The sequence below is a fragment of the Schistocerca gregaria genome, chromosome 3, assembly GCF_023897955.1.
Source record: "Schistocerca gregaria isolate iqSchGreg1 chromosome 3, iqSchGreg1.2, whole genome shotgun sequence".
NCBI lineage: Eukaryota > Metazoa > Arthropoda > Insecta > Orthoptera > Acrididae > Schistocerca > Schistocerca gregaria.
In genome coordinates, this window is record NC_064922.1 from 771,487,449 (window position 1) to 771,502,436 (window position 14,988).

Sequence of the window (14,988 nt, forward strand, 5' to 3'; positions counted from 1 at the left end):
GAAAGCAGGTACGTTTGAACATTTTATTTCCGTTGTTCCAATGTGATACATGTACCTTTGTGAACGTATCATTTCTGAGAACGGATGCTGCTACAGCGTGATTACCTGTAAATACCACATAAATGCAATAAATGCTCAAAATGATGTCCGTCGACCTCAATGCATTTGGCACTATGTGTAACGATATTCCTCTCAACAGCGAGTAGTTCGCCTTCCGTAATGTTCGTACATGCACTGACAATGCGTTGACGTATGTTGTCAGGCGTTGTCGGTGGATCACGATAGCAAATATCCTTCAAATTTCGCCACAGAAAGAAATCCGGGGACGTCAGATCCGGTGAACGTGCGGGCCATACTGATCCTGGTGGTGGATTGGGACATGGTGGCGGCGCGCGAGAAGGGCGGCGGCGGCAGCGAGGAGGGCCGGACGGCGAGCAGTAGTGACGGCGAGCAGACAACACGGCGAGGACAAGGTAGGGCTCTTCCACGTCGAAGATACACCCTGAGAGTAGCCCAGGCAGTGCTAGTCCTCGATGAAGAAGTGAGGGAACCCAACCCTCGACTGCGTGTCGACCTGACCACAACGGACGCATTTATCACTCTCACATAAACCGATTCGATGCCCTTTTCTACCAGCCTGTTAGAGATTTGAATAACTCGTTAGGCCTGCATCTTGGGGACGGGAATAATTTAGGCCCTATAGTACGATTTACTGAATATACGGGGTGGTCCATTGATAGTGACCGGACCAAATATCCCACAAAATAAGCATCAAACGAAAAAACTACTAATAACGAAACTTGTCTAGCTTGAAGGGGGAAACCAGATGGCGCTATGGTTGGCCAGCTAGATGGCGCTGCCATAGTTCAAACGGATATCAACTGCATTTTTAAAATGGGAACTCCCATTTTTATTACATATTCGTGTAGTACGTAAAGAAATATGAATGTTTTAGTTGGAGCACTTTTTTCGCTTTGTGATAGATGGCGCTCCAATAGTCACAAAGGTATAAGTACGTGGTATCACGTAACATTCCGCCAGTGCGGACGGTATACATTACCCGTGTTAAAATGTACCGTTTACCAACTGCGGAAAAGGTCGAAATCGTGTTGATGTATGGCTATTGTGATCAAAATGCCCAACGGACGTGTGCTATGTATGCATCCCGGTATCCTGGACGACATCATCCAAGTGTCCGGACCGCTCGCCGCATAGTTACGTTATTTAAGGAGACAGGAAGCGTTCAGCCACATGTGCAACGTCAACCACGACCTGCAACAAATAATGATGCCCAAGTAGGTGTTTTAGCTGCTGTCGCGGCTAATCCACACATCAGTGGCAGACAAATTGCACGAGAATCGGGAATCTCAAAAACGTCGGTGTTGAGAATGCTACATCAACATCGATTGCACTCGTACCGTATATTCGTGCGCCAGGAATTGCATGGCGACGACTTTGAACGTCGTGTTTAGTTCTGCCACTGGGCACAAGAGAAATTACGGGACGATGACTGTTTTTTTGCACGCGTTTTATTTAGCGACGAAGCGTCATTCACGAACAGCGGTAACGTAAACCAGCATAATATGCAGTACTGGGCAACGGAAATCCACGATGGCTGCGACAAGTGGAACATCAGCGACATTCGCGGGTTAATGTATGGTGCGGTATTATGGGAGGAAGGATAATTGGCCCCCATTTTATCGATGGCAATCTGTATGGTACAATGTATGCTGATTTCCTACGTAATGTTCTATCGATGTTACTTAAAGATGTTTCACTGCATGACAGAATGGCGATTTATTTCTAACACGCTGAATGTCCGGCACATAGCTCACGTGCGGTTGAAGCGGTATTGAATACCATATTTCATGACAGGTGGATTGGTCGTCGAAGCCACCATCACATTGAGCTCATCCCCCACCCCCCTTCCCGTCCTTCCTTCTCTCCCTGTCCACCCCACCCCTGTGCCATTTTCGGCTGTAACTACCCCCAACTCCCCTTCCCCTATCACTGTCGCCCCATCGACGGCTACTGACTTTCCGCCGCTCCCTGCACCGCCTCCAACAGGCTCCAAGCCAGCACGGATTTCGGCTCGACGTTCTACAGTCTCTGTGACATCCACGCCCCATCCCTCTGCGTCATCTGCTGCTCAGGTTGGTACTGCCCCCCGCCATCTCCCCCTGCAACTCATCCCACAGCCCCCTCTCCACCCTGTTGTGACCACGAAACCTTCAAAGTGCCCGAATGTTGACCCTTCCCCCGAAATCTCCTCTGAGAAAACCCCCGATCCCTGTGACCCACCAACCCCCGTGGACGCGACCCCGACCCCCGCTCCTGCCATGCCTGCCACCCACATCTTTGTCCTCTCCAATCCTGACCCTCAATTCCTTGATGCCCGCTCCCTCACCCTCGCCATCCGGAAATACTACCCCAATGCCCCCATCTCCCTTCTGATTCCTCGCAAGGACTCGGTCCTCATTAAATCCCCCAATGCTTCCTTCCACACCGATCTCCTCTCCCGCATCCCCTGTATCCAATTTGGCCAACGTGCAACCCTCACCCCCTACCACACCCTGTCCTCTCCCCATCAGCCTCAACCTCCCCGACGTCCACCAACCTTCACTGCTGTGATCACGAAGCTTAGCCCCGTAATCACAGAGGCTGAGGTGTTGGCGGAACTCAACTCCCGGCCCAACATTGAAATCCGCTCGGCCCGTCGCATCTTCAATGATGCCGGACCGAATTTTCTCATGCAGATATTCACCGAATCCTCCTCCTCCATTGACCGCCTCCTCACCGAGGTAGCCCTCATCTACAATCGCCGTCATATGGTGGACCCCTCCTGTTTGCCCAGTCCAATCCTACCGCTGCCAACGCTGCCTCACATTCAAAGACCATGTTACCTCTGCCTGCAAGAACCCCCCTACTTGTCCCCACTGCGAAGCTTCACACTTCCTCAAGAATTGCCCCAACCTCACCTCTCCCCCGTCCTGCAACACCTGTAACGAACCTCGTCCTACCTACTTCTCGAAGTGTAAAGCGAAACCTCCTCCGGTCACCCCTGAGCTCACCATCCCTGTCCGTCGTGTTGATGACCCCATCCACCCCAACAACTCGCTCCGCCCTCCACCTACTGCAGAGGACATCATTCGTTTCATCGCCACCTTCATCCACCCCTTCCAGCGCTCCCACAGCCTTTCCCAAATCGTCCTCGCTGCCTGTTCCATCTTCCATCTTACCACCTATGCCACATACTCCCACAATCACGCCCACTTCACCTTCACCCCCTCACCACCCTTGTCTAACTCTCCCCTCCCATTGTACAACAACCCTACCATATCCTGTACCACAACAGACGCTCCCTGCCCACCCACAAACTCCTCTTCCTCCACACCCTCCGTCAGCACCACATGGATGCCTTCGTCCTAAATGAAACCTTCCTTCAACCCCGTATCTCCATCTCCACAGCTCCTTACAACCTTCACCGCACCAATAACCTGTACCCTCTGGTGTGTGGCAGAGTAGCTATAGGCCACCTCAGGCCACCTCCCTGTCTGGCGCCAACCTCTCCTTAACAATCCTGCTGAGCATCTCCCACTCAGCCTCTTCTTCCCCATCCTTACCATCACCTGTGCCACCATTTATATCCGCCCTCGCACCCCCATCCCATACGATTTCCTGGCCCACATTGGCAGCACCTTCTCCACTTACGTGATTGCCGCCAATCTGCCGACCTCCAGTGGTGGCAACTCTCCAGGGAGACTTGGTTCCCCTGCCTCAGCACACCTGACCCAAATCCAACACCACTACCGATGTGGTCCTTGCCTCTCCCAACCTCCTTGGGCGCATCACCACAGATGTCCTTGACCTCACTGGCTGTGACCATGCTCCTGTTCTCCTCACTATCTCTAATGGTCGCCATTCCCACAACGCTACTGGCCCCGACGTCCCTCCTAAGATTGTCCATGATTACTCCCGTGCCAACTGGGATGCCTACCAGGACTCCATTCACACCCAGGTTGATGGCCACGATCTTACCCTCCAATCTCCTGATGACATCCCTCACACTGCTGCCTTCTTGCACCAGACCTTGTCTGATGCTGTCGACACCCATACCCCTATCAAAGCCATCCACCCTTACCACTCCGCCCTGCCTCCAAAGGGTGTCCTTCTCCTTTGAGAGTCCTGCCGCCTCTACCACTCTTTTCTCCGCAGTCGTGACCGGGAAACACTTACCCGCTATCGGCAATTACAATGACACATCCGCAACCTGCTTACTGCGAAGAAACGCCATGCCTGGCGCCAGACATGTACACAACTCAACACCACACTCTCCATAAATTCTTCCAAGTATTGGTCTGCTTTCTACCGCCTTACTGGGAACCGCCCCACCCCCAGTACCCTCTCCTCCTTGATGACCGTCCCTTTCCTGACAACCTCAGTATGGCCAACCACTTTGCCTCTCACCTCTCACATGTTTTTTCCATCCAAGATGATCCCCACTTTGATTATTCCCTCTTCCCTGACGTCATGGACCATACAAATACCTTTGTTCCTCCCCTTGCTCCTAGCTTCCAGTACTTGGGCCACACACCACCATGTGAACTCAACACTCCCATCACTACACAGGACATCAGCCTCACACACCGACTAAATGCAACACTGCTCCCTGCCATGACTGCATTACCTACCGCCACCTCAAACACTGCCCTGCCTCCTACCTTTCAGTCCTTGCCACTCTCTACAATGCCATCCTTGCCACTGGCGTCTATCCCGACCTGTGGAAAACCTCCTGTATCCTGGTGTTCCCCAAACCCAACAAGCCTCCATCTGATGCCTCTTCCTATCGTCCTATCTGTCTCACATCGGTATTCAGCAAGCTCTTGGAATCCATCCTTTCCTGGCGCTTCCATCACCACCTCCAACAAAACCACCTCCTCCCCAACACCCAATGTGGCTTTTGACCTTCCTTCTCTGCCGATGACCAACTCCTCCACCTCACTCATCTCCTCTCCCTCCCTCTTAACTCCTGTCGCTCGGCCATTTTTGTCTCCCTTGACCTCAAAAAGGCCTACGACCATGTCTGGCATCCAGGTCTCCTGTTTAAACTACAAACCTACGCCCTTCCTGTCAACTACATCCGTCTGATGACCTCCTTCCTCTCCCGCCGCCCCTCCTATGTTACCATCCATAATGCCAATTCCCACACCTCTTATCCCTCTGCAGATGTGCCCCAGGACCCTGTCCTCTCCTCTCTCCTCTATCACTTGTACACGGCAGATATGCCCCAACCCCCCCCCCCCCCCTTCTGGTACACCTCTTACAATATGCTGATGACACTGCATACCTCGCCCTTGCTCCTACCCTCCAACGGTCCCAACGCCTTCTCCAGAATCACCATGACCTTTCTGCTGCTTGGTGTAACCAGTGGCTCCTGAAAATCAATCCTTCCAAGACCCAGGCTATCATCATAGGTCGTACCACTCGCTCCTTCCGACTGCTGGATTTCTCCCTTACTGTATGCGCCCGTCCTGTCCGCCTCACCCCCACCCTCACCTAGCTTGGCTTCACCATTGACAGTCACCTCACCTGCATCCCTCATCTACGCTCCATCCAGTCCAAAGCCCACAACCGCCTCTGACTTCTCAAACTCCTCTCTGGCCGGACATGGGGTTTGCACCCCTGTACCATCCTTCACACCTACAAATCCTTAATCCATCCCATCCTCTGCTATGCCAGTCCTGCCTGGATATCTGTCCCCCCCACCTGCCCCCAAATTCTATTAGTTCCTTCCACATCCTCGAGCGCCATGCTCTCTGCCTCGCCTTCCGTATAAGCCTCCCGTCCCCCACGCAGATCCTCTATGACCTGATTCCTTTCCCCCAACTGCTCCTATTCCTCGAACATATCTGCATCCTCTACACCTCCCACTGCATTGATCCCCTGATCCCCCTCACCAACTGGTTGCTCCTCTCCTCTTCCATCTCCGCCCCTTGCCAAGTCTTCACTGTTGTGTCGCCCCTACTCTCCATCTCTACACCCTTCGTCTCCTTTCCCAAGGTGGGTTCCATCAACTCCCCTCCCAGATGATGCCCTCTCCCCCTCCATTTATCCCTCCTATCAACTCTGATCCTCACTCCCCCTCATTTCCTCTGTCCTTTTCCTGGGCTCCCTCTCCCCCCCTTCCATCCTCTTTTTTCCCCACCTCCCCTCTCTCTAGCCCCTTCTCTCCCCTGAGTTCTTTTTCATTTCCCTCTTCTGCCTCTTCTCATTCCCTCTCCCATTTGCCCTGACCCTCTCTCCCTTTATAAGTCCTCTCCCTCCTTGGTTCCCCCCTTTCGTGTTTTCTCTCCCCCCTCCTTGTTTTTCTCCCTCCTCCAGGTACCACCCCCCCCCCCCCCATCTGCCTTTGGCTCGGGAGTGTCATCTTTGTGCCGCCATTTTCGTGCAGTGTTGTACAGTGAGTGTTTTACAGTGAGTGTTCCGTGTTGTGACTTTTGGGAAGTGTTGCGAACGGCCATCATACTGTCGCTGGGTGTGATTTTTTATCTCTTGCGAACAGAAACCAGACTGTCACCATGTTTTTTAATTGTGTGTCTACTATGTTACTTGTCTGATTCCTGTGTATTTTATTAACATTGCCAAACCCTTTTGCTTTCTGTTCTAACTTTCCGCATTTTTCCGCCATTTTACACATTAGGTCACCGTTCTATCGCCTGTTTTTCTTGTTTCTTTTCTTCTTCCGTTTTTAAAAATTCTGTAGGCTGTAGAGCAGCGTACTAAGCTACTGCCAGCCCGCCCCCTCGGGGGGAATTGAAAATCAATAAAGAAAAAAAAAACCGGTCGACACCTCCCGCCATCGCTTTACTTGTGGCGGACATCTCAATAACTGGAAATGGGTGCAGTAAAGACGGCCTGATAACTCGCAGCTCCCCTGACAGCCACTCACTGACGTCCTGCTATGGCCGGACGTGAAACATTTTCCTACTACCAAGAACAACGCAGTATGTAACATATTCTATCATCCACAATAGTGAAGATGATCTCATTAGGTTTGAGACCTACATGGGAACAGCATATTGCCAGATGAAATGTTACCCAAATGTCAGGAAACTATTTGGCAACATGCTCGATATAAGTTCTGAGAAACAAAGGGTAGGGTAATCCTAACCGCCGGTACGTTTCAAGAGTGTGCCGTTGGTACATAAATGTAACCGTGGCGGAAGTTTGACACAACGTCAAGATACAATTACTCAGTAAGCGGATCACTTCTGTACCAGTACTGGCTTCCTACAACAACATTCGACTCCCAGTTAATTTTCTAGATTTGATAGAAGCGGGTCCCAAACTCCTCCACAACAACGGCAGGACAGTTATGCTCAGCCTTTGCTACGTTCATCTCTAGATTTCTTGATTGAATCCTTGCCAAACGATGCTTCGTCAACGGAATTGCAGTGTAACAGCTTGCGCTTGTTGAGAGAGGAGACCAAGGAAGCCGAAGAGGAGCTATCAGAAGTGGTGCGGCGTCGTGAGGCTCTGCTGCAACAGATCGACGATGCACCTGCAGTCATTACACAGCGCCACCTACACATGCGACGACTTGCTGCAGCAGATAGTTAACAGTGCTCAGTGTCTTGTGACAAGACTATCCCGACATGGAACTGCCATGATGGAGTTTTTGATGTGACGACTGTGACAGTTTGTTGTTCACAATATTTGTCTATGTAATTGCTTATTTACAGTTTTTCAATTAAAAAAAGTGGTCAGCGCGACAAAAAGGGGACTCAGATAGATAGAGCGTGTGCCAAGTAAGCAAGAGATCCCGGGTTCGAGCACAGGTCGGAGCATACATTTTCAACAGTCCCAGTTGATGTGTCCACGCCTGTCGACAGCCTAGGGTCCTGATTTAATTATTGTTTCATGGGCACTCTATGGTGCACGATAACGTCGAAATTTTAGCCTCGACTTCATCTTTCAGGGACTCAGTAGTGACAGAAGCAATTGAAAATCTGAAACTTCCTGGCAGATTAAAACTGTGTGCCCGACCGAGACTCGAACTCGGGACCTTTGCCTTTCGCGAGCAAGTGCTCTACCAACTGAGCTACCGAAGCACGACTCACGACCGGTACTCACAGCTTTACTTTACTCGGTCGGGCACACAGTTTTAATCTGCCAGGAAGTTTCATATCAGCGCACACTCAGCTGCAGAGTGAAAATCTCATTCTGGAATTGAAATTCTGTTGGTTACGAACTTAATTAATAGAGATAGCGGCTTCAGTTTGGACAAACCATGGAATCCGGCATTTCCTGTGATAAACTCGGCCGGCCAGTGTGGCCAAGCGGTTCTAGGCGCTTCAGTCTGGAACCGCAGGACCGCTACGGTCGCAGGTTCGAATCCTGCCTCGGGCATGGGTGTGTGTGTTGTCCTTAGGTTAGTTAGGTAAGTAGTTCTAAGTTCTAGGGGACTGATAACCTCAGACGTTAAATCCCATAGTGCTCAGAGCCATTTAAACCATTTGTAATAAACTGGCAAATACGTGACGACAGTGCAGCTCGCATTGATACATGGATATCACCGTCTGAATCGACTGCGCAGTCATAGATCTAATTTCGTGCATATGTTATACCTCTTTTCCGCCGATCGACATCCGTGGTGCCGTGTGTATCTGTGGCTGCATGCGCATGGTCCGCAAGTTTAGGACGGAGCAAGTGGTGGAGCGTCGGTCACCTCGACTTACTCTGAAGATAGTTGGAAGTTAGTATACATCCGAAATATTAGAGGAAGCAGTGCGGGTGCACGCCCGAAATTTTATGGAACAACATACTTCCAGATTCTCTCAGCTTTCCGTATGGCACGAAAAAAACTCGGTTGATTACGAAGGATCATCTTGACCTATTTCCCGCACATCACTGCGGAAACACACTTCATCCGCTTCATAGTGCACACGTCAGGTTACTTCCACACCCTCTGAAGGATGCCGGCTGACGTCCTGCAAGCTACGAAAACCAGTCTCAAAATCCTTCGGCTAATGAGTCTCCAGAGCAAATGTGGCGCTTCAATTTGCCATTTCCTAATAACTCTCGTTCTGCTTGCCGCAGCGTGCTACATCCACATCTGCATCTAAATCTACGCTCTGCGGATAACTGTGTAGTGCACGGCAGAGTGCACGTCCCACTGTACCAGTTATTAGTCTTCTTCTCATTCCATTCACGTACGGGGTGCGAGAAGGGCGATTGTTTAAATTTCTTTGTGTGTGCTTAATTAATCTAATCCTACCTTCACGACCCCTTTGGGAACAATATGTAGGAAGTTGCACTATATTCCTAGAGCCACAATTTAAAGATGGTTCTTGAAACTTTGTTAGTAGACTTTCTCAAATAGTTTCTGTCTATCTTCAAGACTCTGCCAGTTCAGTTCTCTCATCATTTCTGTGATTCTTTCTCGTGGGTCAAATAAACCTGTGACCATTTATAATGGCCTTCCCTGTGTACATTCAATATCCCATGCTAGTCCTATTTAATAAGGGTCCCACACACTTGAGAAATACTCTAGGATGGCTCGGACGAATGATTCGTAAGCAGTCTCCTTTGTAGATTGATTGCATTTCCCTACTATTCTACCAACAAACTAAATCTGCTGCCTGATTTACCCATGACTGAGCCTATGTGATTATTCCATTTCATATCCCTACAAAGTGTTGCACCCATGTATTTGTATGGGTTTACAGATTTCAGCTGTGATTCACTGATATAGTATTCGTAGGATGCTATGATTTTTTTTTTGTTTTTTTTTGCGAAGAGCACAGTTTTATATTTCAGAACATTTAAGTTGCCAATTTTTTCAAGATCTGACTCAATGTTTGTACAGCTTCCTTTAAACTGTCTATTGTTGTAGATAACTGCATCATCTGCGAAAATTCTGAGCTTAATATTAATATTCTGTGCAAAATAATTAATATACCACACGAACAGCAAGCGATCCAGCACACTTCTCTGCGGTACACCCGAAGTTACTTGTACAGCTGTGACGTATCTCCATTCAAGATAAGATGCTGCGTCTTCCATTCCAATAATCAGTCACAAACGTATTCTGATCGTACTTTTGATAATAAGCGTACGTTTGGTACTGGGTCAAATGCTTTCCGGAAGTCAAGAAATATTGGATTTAACTGACCCTAAATAACGAAAAGTGTGAGGTCATCCACATAACTGCTAAAAGGAATCCATTAAACTTCGGTTACACCTAACTCAGTCAAATCTAAATGCCGTAAATTCAAATGATACCTAGGAATTACAATTATGAACAACTTAAATTGAAAGGAACACACAGAAAATGTAGTGGGGAAGGCTAACCAAAGACTGCGATTTACTGCCAGGGCACTTAGAAAATGTAACGGAACTACTAAAGAGACTCCCTACACTACCCTTATCTGTCCTTTTTTAGAATACTGCTGCGCGGTGTGGGATCCCTACCAGATAGGATTGACGGAGTACATCGAAAAGTTCAAAGAAGGACAGCACGTTTTGTATTAACGCGAAATAGGGGAGAGTGTGTCACTGAAATGATACAGGGTTTGGGGTGGACATCATTAAAATAAAAACGTTTTTCGTTGCGACAGAACCTTCTCACGAAACTCCTATCACCAACTTTCTCCTCCGAATGCAAAAATATTTTGTTGGCACCGACCAACATAGGGAGAAACGATCACCATGATAAAATAAGGGAAATCAGACCACGTTATTTGCGCGCGCTATACGAGGTTGGAACAATAGAGAATTGTGAAGGTAGTTCAATGAACCCTCTGCCAAACACTTAAATGTGATTTTCAGAGTATCCAAGTAGATGTAAATTTGGATGACTGCCTTGATCCACGGTTTTCAGGATGTCACGTGAGAAGAGTGCGAGTTGGGATTCACTTAATCTCTGTTTCCGAAATCGATGCTAGTTGGTGTGGATAAGGTTGTCGTGTTCGAGGTACCTCGTTATATTTGAGCTCAGAATATGTCCTAATATTCTACAACGAATGGATGTCAAGGATAATGGACGGTAGTTTGGTCTTAGCTCACTTCTGTATCCTTCTTCTAGACAGGTATGACGTGTGCTTTGCCGGCTGGTGTGGCCGAGCGAGCCCTTCTAGGCGCTTCAATCTGGAACCGCGCAACCACTACGGTCGCAGGTTCGAATCCTGCCTCGGTCGCGGATGTGTGTGATGTTCTTAGTTTAGTTAGGTTTAAGTAATTCTAAGTTTTAGGGGACTGATGACCTGAGATGTTAAGGCTCATAGTGCTCAGAGCCATTTGAACCTATGCTTTTTCCGAGCTACTGGGCACGGTTTCCTGTTCGAGGGATCTGCGATACATGTAATTAACAGAGGGACTAACTTAGCCGCAATTTGGATATAGACTCTGATAGGAAATCCATCGAGCCCTGGGGCTTTGCTGAGTTGTAAGGATTTCAGCTGTTTCTCGACGCCACTGACACTAATATCTATTTCAGTCATCTTTTAATTGGTACGAGAATTAAACTGTAACAATTCTCCTGGATTTTAATTCGTAAAGCAACATTTGAAAACAGAGTTAAGCATTTCTGCTTTTGTTTTGCTATTCTTAGTTTCAGTTCCTGCTTTTTCTATGTGTGAATGGACGCTAACTTTGGTGTCACTAAAAGTGTTTACATATGACCGTAATTTCCTTGGGTTTCGTAAAAAATCTGTCGGCAGCAGTCTACTACGGTAGTCACTGAAAGCTTGATGTATTTCTCTCTTGACTGCAAAACGCGCTTCTTTCGGCACCTCTGTGTTTATAGTGCTGTACTTTGTTTCACATCTATTATGCAGTAGTCTCTGTTTCTTTAAGGTAACTGTATACTATGGAGGGTCCCACCCATCACTCGGCCGTGTAAGGGAAGATTATCCTAAGGCTGGAGAATAGTCTACTTTCCCGGCAACCCGAAATCGCTGCTGGCGTTCTTAACACATCGGAGACCGGCCAATTTTGCCGTTATTTAAATTGTTCCTGGCACATATGTAACTGATGTATCTTGAAGAGCCATACGTACTAAAATGGGCCTAGCTTCAAGATTTATTTTTCATATTTACTTTATTGCTTTCATTGATAACAAATTTTAAAATAATAATGGCAGAAAGTAAAATTATGCTCCAAAAAAAAAATGAATCGAAGTGAGTTATTCAGCGATTTCTACCTCTTGAGCTTCCTAATTCCTTGCTCACTCACTACGTGACGTATTTGTAGCAGAATTACAGCAAACCGTGAAACCTAATGACACGAAACTACGTCAATGCCATCATATTATATTACACGAAATGTATTCGTAGTTGTGAATACGAACTACCTTCAGCTGGGTAAGAGAAAGACGACAGTGAAAATCTGTGTCACACCAGGACTCGAACCCGGATTTTCCGCTTTAAAGGAGCAGTCACCTTGACAACTTTGGCTATCCGTGCACGATTCACAGCCACACCCAAACTTATACATGTCGTCGTTAATCCGTCACAACCTTTGCCCGTACAGATATTATGTACTTCCCATACAGGTGAGCCGGAAGCTGTGGCCCAGCGGTTCTAGGCGCTTCAGTCCGGAAACGCGATCCTACTACGGTCACAGGTTCGTATCCTGCCTCGGGAATGGATGTGTGTGATGTCCTCATGTTAGTTAGGTTTAAGTAGTTCTAAGTTCTAGGGGATGATTACCTCAGATGTGAAGTTTCATAGTGCTTAGAAGAAAATGGCTCTGAGCGCTATGGGACTTAACATCTGAGGTCATCAGTCCCCAAGAACTTAGAACTACTTAAACCTAACTAACCTGAGAACATCACACACATCCATGCCCGAGGCAGAATTCGAACCTGCGGCCGAATCGGTCGCGCGGTTCCATACAGAATAGTGCTTAGAGCCATTTGAACCATACAGGGGAGGGGGACATTTTATTTGAAAGTCACCACTTTGTATCGGCGTTCTTGCATCATTCTTCTGTACAACACACACACTGCAATATCGCGATCGTTTGGCCCAGCTATTCGCGACAGCAGCTGGTATGTTTGATAACATTCCTTTAGAAATATTTCTAGAAATTGATAACAGAAGGCAGCAACAGTCGGATGGCACGTTGCGAGATGTCTGTACATTGTTCTCGCGCGAAATGAATGCAGTTTTCGAGAGACAGGTGAATCGCGCTTTAAGATAACCGCAGCCCGATCTATTCTCAGGCACTGTCTTCGAAACGCTAAGCTGCAGCCCGAGCTATACTCGGGCTTGGTCTCCAAAGTGTTATCAGCGACCAGCACCAGACAACACGCGACGCACGAACCTGATATGCCCCACACATGTGAAAGAGAAGCTTGAAATGAGTTCTTTGAGACTGGTAGGGATGAGTATTTAGTTCTTCGTCGAAATAAGTAAATACCAAGTTATAGCAATAATGCGATCTTGTAGCAAATATTCAAAGTGACGACCGCAAACATCAGTGCATGCATTACAGCTTAATCCGTTGAGAGATCTTTCGCCTGTAAACCAACTGTCACGACTGCGTGTACCGTTTGTTTGTGCTAAGTGTTTAATTGCTGCACCACGAATATTCTCCGCACTCGTATTTTCCGAAGTGTGGATTTTACATGGAAGTTGGTTACTTATTAAACAGTCTTCTCCCCTGCGATCCAACACTACTTCTCAAATTCTGCTATGTGCATATTTCTTTTTCGAGTAACTAGGGGATCGTTGGCTTGTTGTTGTTGCGATCTTCAATCTTCAGATTCATTTGAGGCAGCTCCACACACTAGTGTGTCCTGAGAAAGCAACGTTATCTCTGAATAGCTTATGCAATCTATATTCACTTGAATCTGTGTACTGTATTCGTGTCCGATTTCTCCAATTTTCATCCCACCACACTGTCCTCTATTACGAAACTGACATTTCTTTCATGTCTCAGGATTTGTCCTATCAGCGGATCCCTACTTTTAGTCAATGTGTGAAACAAATATCTATTTTCTCGATTCTATTTAATACCTCCTCATTAATTACCTTATCTACCCATCTAGTCTTCTGCATTTTCCTGCAAATTTCAAACTCGTCTATTCTGTTCGTGCCTGAACTGCTTATCGCCGACGTTTCACCTCCGTACAAAACTACACTGTAAAAAATAACTACAGAAAATTCATATTAAATGTCCATAAATTTCTCTTTTTCAGAAGCTTTTTTCCTTCTATTGCCAGTTAGCATTTGTATCCTTCCTAAGCGACCGTTTTCAGTTATTTTGCTCCCCAAATGGCGAAACTCATCTACCTTTAGTGTCTCACGTCCTATGCTAATTCCGTCAGTATAGCCTGATTTTATTCGACTATATTTATTTCTGTTTCTTTTCACTTTTGTTGATGTTCACCTTCTAGCCTCTTTTAAAGACACTATCCACTCGTTTCAACTGTTCTTCCAAGTAATTTGACATCTGACAGAATTACGTCATCGGCAAACCATAATGCTTTTATTTCTTGAATGAGATTTTCACTCTGCAGCGGAGTGTGCGCTGATATGAAACTTTCTGGCAGATTAAAACTGTGTGTCGGACCGAGGCTCGAACTCGGGACCTTTGCCTTTCACGGGCAAGTGCTCTACCAACTGAGCTACCCAAGCACGACTCAGGCCCCGTCCTCACAGCTTCACTTCTGCCATGCTTTTATTTCTTCTTTCTGAATTTTATTTTCCTTTATAAATTTCACTTTGGCTTCCTTTACTGCTCGCTCATTGCACAGACTGAATAACATTAGGAATTCGCACACATTTGAACATTTGAACAATTGTTATGGGTACTGAAAATTTTGAAAAGTAAAACTTTGAAAAAATAGGATTAAGGAATAAACCACTTCAAGGATATATTTGTAGTAAATAGGAAACAAACATAAGTTAAATGGCATTTATTTTTAGAGCACTTTACTCGCTCTGGGAAATTACAGGTATCGCTGACGAACTGTTGTGCAGT

At 47.1% G+C, this 14,988-nt stretch overlaps 1 non-coding gene across 1 annotated transcript; it reads right to left on the reverse strand.

The window, feature by feature from the left end:
- Nucleotides 1-14,567: 14,567 nt before the first annotated feature.
- Trnas-uga (transfer RNA serine (anticodon UGA)) lies at nucleotides 14,568-14,642 on the reverse strand. Its single transcript has one exon. It is a non-coding gene; the product is annotated as a tRNA-Ser (tRNA).
- Between the last annotated feature and the right edge of the window lie 346 nt (nucleotides 14,643-14,988).